The following is a 7,729-nucleotide window of genomic DNA, read 5'->3' on the forward strand; positions in this document are numbered from 1 at the left end:
CCATGTGTGGTGTAGGGACACAATGCCATTAGGGAGAGGGTTCCAGGATTTTGACCCTGAAGGAATGGCCGATATATTTCCAAGTCAGGACAGTGTGCGTGGGTGTGGGGTTCTGAGAGAAACTTGCAGGGTGCTGGTATTCCCATGTATCTGCTGCCCTTGTCCTTCTAGGTTTGGAAGATACTGATGTTGGTGAACTGATTGTATATATTGGAACTGGGAAGGATTGTGACCAATGCTAGTATGTCCTCAATCCCTTTTGGGATTTAACCCCAGGAGTTCCTGGATCACTGGGGGAAGGTCGTGTCCTACTGGTATTGCCATGACTCTAGTCATCCAACAACCTTATATGGACAGTGCCTGCTCCCTCAGTGCTGACCCTCCGACAGTGCGGCACTCCCTCCGTGTGGACACCGACAGCGCTGACCCTCTGACAGTGCGGCACTCCCTCCGTGTGGACACCGACAGCGCTGACCCTCTGACAGTGCGGCGCTCCCTCCGTGTGGACACCGACAGCGCTGACCCTCCGACAGTGCGGCACTCCCTCCGTGTGGACACCGACAGCGCTGACCCTCTGACAGTGCGGCACTCCCTCCGTGTGGACACCGACAGCGCTGACCCTCTGACAGTGCGGTGCTCCCTCCGTGTGGACACCGACAGCGCTGACCCTCCGACAGTGCGGCACTCCCTCCGTGTGGACACCGACAGCGCTGACCCTCTGACAGTGCGGCACTCCCTCCGTGTGGACACCGACAGCGCTGACCCTCTGACAGTGCGGCGCTCCGTCAGTGCTGACCCTCCAACAGCGCGGGCTCCCTCAGTGTGGACCCTCTGACAGTGCCCGCTCCCTCAGCACTGACCCTCCAACAGCACCTGCTCCCTCGGCGCTGACCCTCCGACAGTGCCGGCTCCCTCAGCACTAACCCTCCGACATCACCTTGCTCCCTCAGCGCTGACCTCCCAACACTGACCGCTCTTTTGGTGCTGACCTTCCGACAACAACCACTCCTTCAGCACTGACTCTCCAATGGTGCCTGCTCCATCGGCGCTGACCCTGCAACAGTACAGCAAGTGTTTTGGTGACTTGGGTTGAAACCCCAGCATGGCAGACAGTGAAATTGGAATCTATTGGGGGGGAAAAAATCCTGCATATCATTGATTGTGGTAAAAACCCCCATTATGGGGCACTAATGAGGCAAGGAAATCTGCTGTCCATACCTGATCTGGATTGCACGTGACCTGTCGTGGAAGTTTTGAATCAATGATCAATTAGAGATGGCTTACCAATGCTGGCCGAGCCAGTAATAGCCTCATCCCAATAACTTACAAAGTAAGATTCCACTCACTTCTGACTGCTATCCCTCGGACACCAGTCAAAACCAGAATGATTTATTCATCACCTGTACATTACAGAAAATAACAGTAAAATACAGTGAGAAGCTTTAATTATTTCAATGATACTGTGCCATTTTAAATAGTACAAAAATATAAAGATATAGTTGAAAGTGAGTCCATCATTGTTCCACCGTGAGCCCTGAGCTGCCTTCCCTCCACTGCCCCTCCCCAGCTCTACCCACCAACGATGAGTCGCTCCTCTACGGGTGCCATCTTCTCATTGCTGGTACCATTGCTGAGGAGGATCCTCCTTCATCGCAATCGGTGCTGGGCCCACCAAAGTCAGAGTGGCCATCCTACAGGTCCCACCCTGCCTCTGCTGATGTATCAGCTGTCGATGCCTGTGATGGACACCCCCCCACCACCTGTTAGGAAGGAGAAAGGGTAATGAAGAGAAAGGAGCAGACAAGCCTCTGGGCTCAGGAGCCTGAACTCTTCCTAAGTCTCTGCCACCATCTTATTGGAAGTGTACTCCTGTGAAGGTGGATTCCTGGAAACGTGTTCAGGTGCAGCCCTTAAACTGCGATGTGATGGCTCCCACCCTTGAGCTGTTGATATTTCCTTTGTCAGTGATGAGGGAGGAATGAAGGAGCAGGACAGAACCTATGAATGCAGTGCTCAGTTGATGAGCTGAGTCAAAGCTGCCCTCTGTCGGAATCATGCAACACTGCAGTGTTGAAACAACAATTTATTTTTGGAAATCTGTCGATGTGGAGTTGGATCGTGTGGGGGTGTGCCAAGTGAGGGCAGGGCAAGAGGATGGGGAGCAAGCTCTGAGCATGTCCCTGTTTTGCGTCTTGGGTCCTATCTCTTTTTCCCCCCATAATCATATCTCAGCAGACTAGGGGCGAGATTGTCAAAGATTATGAAGGATCTTGATTATTTGGGTCAATGGGCTGAGGAGTGGCAGATGAAGTTTAATTTGGATAAATGCGAGGTATTGCAATTTGGTAACACAAACAAGGACAGGACTTATATAATTAAAAGTAGGGCCTTAGGAAATGTAGTAGAACAAAGAGATATAGGGATTCAGGGACATAATTCTTTGAAGTTTATGTCATTAATACAGTGGTAAAGGAGGCATTCAAGGAGCAATGTGACTTAACTCTGAAACTCAAAGGGGCTGCTATTCTCAAAAAAACACACAGGGGCTGCAATTCTCTAATACAAACAGGGGGTACTATTCTGTATAATATACACAGGGTCAACTATTTCCTATAATATATACTGCGATAGCTATTCGCTACAATATACACAAGGGCTGATGTTCTCGATAATATATACTTGAACTGTTGTTCTCTGTAATATACACAGGGACTAGTATTCTCTCTACTATGCACAGAGACAGCTATTCTCTATAATACGCAAAGGGACTGCCATTCTTACAATATACACAGGGACACCTATTCTCTACAATATACACAGGGGCTGCTACTCTCTATAATATGCATAGGGACAGCTATTCTCTGTAACATACACAAGGACGATTATTCTCTATAATATATACTTGGGCTGTTGTTAGAACATAGAACATAGAACAGTACAGCACAGAACAGGCCCTTCAGCCCACAATGTTGTGCCGACCATTGATCCTCATGGATGCACCCTCAAATTTCTGTGACCATATGCATGTCCAGCAGTCTCTTAAATGACCCCAATGACCTTGCTTCCACAACTGCTGCTGGCAACGCATTCCATGCTCTCACAACTCTCTGCGTAAAGAACCTGCCTCTGACATCCCCTCTATACTTTCCACCAACCAGCTTAAAACTATGACCCCTCGTGCTAGCCATTTCTGCCCTGGGAAATAGTCTCTGGCTATCAACTCTATCTATGCCTCTCATTATCTTGTATACCTCAATTAGGTCCCCTCTCCTCCTCCTTTTCTCCAATGAAAAGAGACCGAGCTCAGTCAACCTCTCTTCATAAGATAAGCCCTCCAGTCCAGGCAGCATCCTGGTAAACCTCCTCTGAACCCTCTCCAAAGCATCCACATCTTTCCTATAATAGGGCGCCCAGAACTGGACGCAGTATTCCAAGTGCGGTCTAACCAAAGTTTTATAGAGCTGCAACAAGATCTCACGACTCTTAAACTCAATCCCCCTGTTAATGAAAGCCAAAACACCATATGCTTTCTTAACAACCCTGTCCACTTGGGTGGCCATTTTAAGGGATCTATGTATCTGCACACCAAGATCCCTCTGTTCCTCCACGCTGCCAAGAATCCTATCCTTAATCCTGTACTCAGTTTTCAAATTCGACCTTCCAAAATGCATCACCTCGCATTTATCCAGGTTGAACTCCATCTGCCACCTCTCAGCCCATCTCTGCATCCTGTCAATGTCCCGCTGCAGCCTACAACAGCCCTCTACACTGTCAACGACACCTCCGACCTTTGTGTCGTCTGCAAACTTGCTGACCCATCCTTCAATTCCCTCGTCCAAGTCATTAATAAAAATTACAAACAGTAGAGGCCCAAGGACAGAGCCCTGTGGAACCCCACTTACCACTGACTTCCAGGCAGAATATTTTCCTTCTACTACCACTCGCTGTCTTCTGTTGGCCAGCCAATTCTGTATCCAAGCAGCTAAGTTCCCCTGTATCCCATTCCTCCTGACCTTCTGAATGAGCCTTCCATGGGGAACCTTATCAAATGCCTTACTGAAGTCCATATACACCACATCCACAGCTTGACCCTCATCAACCTTACTAGTCACATCCTCAAAAAACTCGATAAGGTTTGTAAGGCATGACCTACCCCTCACAAAGCCGTTCTCTGTAATATACACAGGGATTGCTATTCTATAGATTATATACATGGGCTGTTGCTTCCTGTAATATGCATGGGGACTGCCGTTCTCAATAATATACATAGGGACTGCTATTGTATGCACTATACACAGGGGCTGCTATTGTATACACAGTACAGGGGCTGCTGTTCTCTGTAATATACACAGGGTTGTTTATTCTCTATAATAGACACAGGTACAACTATTCACTATAACATACACAAGGGCTGCAGTCCTCTATGATGTACTCAGGGGCTGCTATTCTCTGTAACATACATAACGGCTGCTATTCTTTACAATATACACAGAGGCTGATATTCTCTGTTATATATACAGGGACTGCTATTCTTATAATTTACACAGGGGCTGCTTTTCTCTACTATATATACATAGGGGCTGCTATTCTCAATAATATACACAGCGACCACTATTCTCTACAATATATTCAGGGAATGCTAATCTATAATATACGGAGGGGCTGCTATTCACTATAATATTTCCATGGGCTGTTGTTCTCTGTAACTTACACAGGGGCTGCCGTTCTCTACAATAAACACAGGGGCTGCCGTTCTCTGTAATACACACAGGGGCTGCTGTTCTCTGTAATACACACAGGGGCTGCTGTTCTCTGTAATATACACAGGGACTGCTGTTCTCTCTAATACACACAGGGGCTGCTATTCTCTATAATATACAAACTGGGCTGCTATTATCTATAATATATACTTTGGTTGTTGTTCTCTGCAATGTACACAGGGACAGCTATTGTGAATAATGTACACACAGACTGTTATACTCTTCACTATACACAAGGACTACTACATTTTTAAGTTGCACAGGGTCTGTCCTGGGAGTGAACGTTGGGGACAGAGTGGAAAGAGCTCTGCTGTCCAGGCCCTGGGAGTGTTTTATGGGGGGACAAAGTAGAGAGAGCTTTTACTCTGTATCTAACACCATGCTGTCCCTGTTCTGAGAGTGTTTGATGGGGGAGACAAAGTAGAAAGCTTTTACGCTGAACCTAACCCCGTGCTGTCCTTGTGTTAGGAGTGTTTGCATTTGGGGGCATCACTTCACTGGAAGCTGATGGTGTGGTGTGAGCCTGTCACTCCTGGTGGGTAAATATGCCTCTGTGAAAGTCGCAGCAGCTCAATGAGTATTCCTGACTTGCCTGGCTCACACTGAGCTGGTAAGGAAATGGCTGTCTGGTGTATTGACATTTATTGCACCTCCCTGGTAGTGAATGTTTCCTCTCTGCGACTTGAGTGGTTCCCAGAATGAGGTGTCCTGGCAGCAGTGTGCGGTGTGGCGGGGAGAGGGCTGGTGTTTGTGATCTTTTCTTTGACATGGTCCGAACCATCATTCTGCAAGATCAGCTGTATTGAGGCTGCGTTGAAACTCAGATTTCAAGTGGCTTGCTTTTGATGTGGTGCAGGAAGAGAAACATCAAACAGCTTGTACGTGCATTGATTCCCTGCCTACTTTTTATTGTTTTGATGGCAGTGCAGCCTGGGGATGGGATGGGAGAGGTATTGGTGGGGGTGTTGGGTGAAGGAGGGGGACGATGTCAGACTTTTAACCGCCTGCAGGCAAGGTGTCCCCCCTTGTATGGGTAGAGAGAGGGTGAACCTGTCTGCACCAAGTGTCCTCTCTGTGAATGAGCAAAATTTCAGCCAGAGTAAGACCAGAAGTTGGTTATTTATCCCATTGCTCTGATATTTAGTGAGATCACGATTGATCTGCCTTCCATCCCCCGTCCAAAAGTTTTGATTTTCTTACAGATTAAAAATCTGTCTATGTCAGCCCTTCGTGCACTCCGGCAGGAAGAACGGACTAGCTGAACAACACTACTTAAGTGGGGGAAGATTGCAGAAAGCTTTCCAGAGGGATTTCAGTGCCTCCGTTCCTGAATCACAAAACGTTAGGGTAATGTGGGAAGTCAAACGGAATGTTGGCCTTTGAATATACACATCCTCAACAGTTCTCTGCAGGAAAGAGTTCCACAGATTCACTCCCCTCATCTCACTCTTCAATGGTTGACCCCTTATTCTGAGATGTTTCTCCCCTGGTCCTAGACTCTCCCACACAGGGTGGGAGGGGTGGTTGGGGGTGGGGGTAAGCTGCCCTCATCGCCCCTGTCAATTTCCTCCTTAGAATCTTGAAGGTTTCAATAAGGTCACCCCTCATTCTTCTAAGCTTCAACAAGTACAGGCCCCAACCTACTCAACCTCTCCTCACAAGTCCCTCCATACCTGGAATCAGCTGAGTGAAGGTCCTCTGGACTGTCTGCAATATCTTTCATTAAGTAAGGGGTTATAATTGATTATCGTATTCCAGCTGTAGTCTGACCAGTGCCTTGGATAGTTTCGGCAAAACCTCAATACTTTTATAGTCCATTCCCTTTCAAACAAAGGCTGATATCCCACTTGCTCCCAAGTGCTCATTATGGCCCACATCAACTCCAGTCTCTCAGGCTGCCTCGATTCCCTATGATTTGCCTACTGACGGAACAGGTCCACAGCGGATGCCGTATCCCTCACCCTGCACTCATCCCTGGAATATCTGGACAACAAAGACACCTATGTCAGAATCCTGCTCATTGACTACAGCCCTGCCTTTAACACCATTATCCCTTCCAGACTGATCTCAAAACTCATGACCTCGGTCTTGGATCTGTCCTCTGCAACTGGATCCACAGCTTCCTGACCCACAGACCGCAATCAGTGAGGATAGGTAATGGCACCCCCTCCACAATAACACTCAACACTGGAGCCCCCAAGGGATGCGTCCTCAGCCCCCTACTCTACTCCCTGTACTCCCATGACTGTGTTGCCAAATTCCGAATGAACCCCATCTACAAGTTTGCTGATGACACCACCGTAGTGGGATGGATATCTAACAACAATGAGTCAAAATACAGAAGGGAGGTAGAGGGCTTGGTGACATGGTGTGATGAAAACAATCTGTCTCTTAATGTCGACAAAACTAAAGAACTGATCATCGACTTCAGAAAGAAAGGAGGAGAACACGCCCCCATCTGCATCAACAGAGCTGAGGTTGAGAGAATGAAGAGTACCAAGTCCCTAGGAGTGATGATAACCAACAACCTGTCCTGGACATCCCCCCGTAGAGATGACAGTCGAGAAGCCACAACAATGCCAATTCTTCCACTGGTGCCTCAGGAAATTTGGCATGTCCCATAAGGTCCCTCACCAACTTCTACAGATACATCATTGAAAACATTCCGTCTGGGTGTATAACAGCCTGGTACAGCAGCTGCTCTGCCCAGGACCGTAAGAAACTACAGAAGGTGGTGCGCACAGCCCGGACCATCAGGGAAACCGACTTTCCATCCACGGACTCTATTTACACAGTTTGCTGCCATGGAAAGGCAGCCAACATCGAAGACCCATTGCACACCAGGAATGACCGCCTACAACCTCTTCTGTGAGGCAGAAGATACAGAAGCCCAAACGTATGCACGAGTAGGTTCAGGAACAGCTTCTTCCCAGCTATTATTAGACTGATGAATGTCTCTAGCCGCAAAC

Source organism: Stegostoma tigrinum, chromosome 47, assembly GCF_030684315.1.
Source record: "Stegostoma tigrinum isolate sSteTig4 chromosome 47, sSteTig4.hap1, whole genome shotgun sequence".
Lineage (NCBI taxonomy): Eukaryota > Metazoa > Chordata > Chondrichthyes > Orectolobiformes > Stegostomatidae > Stegostoma > Stegostoma tigrinum.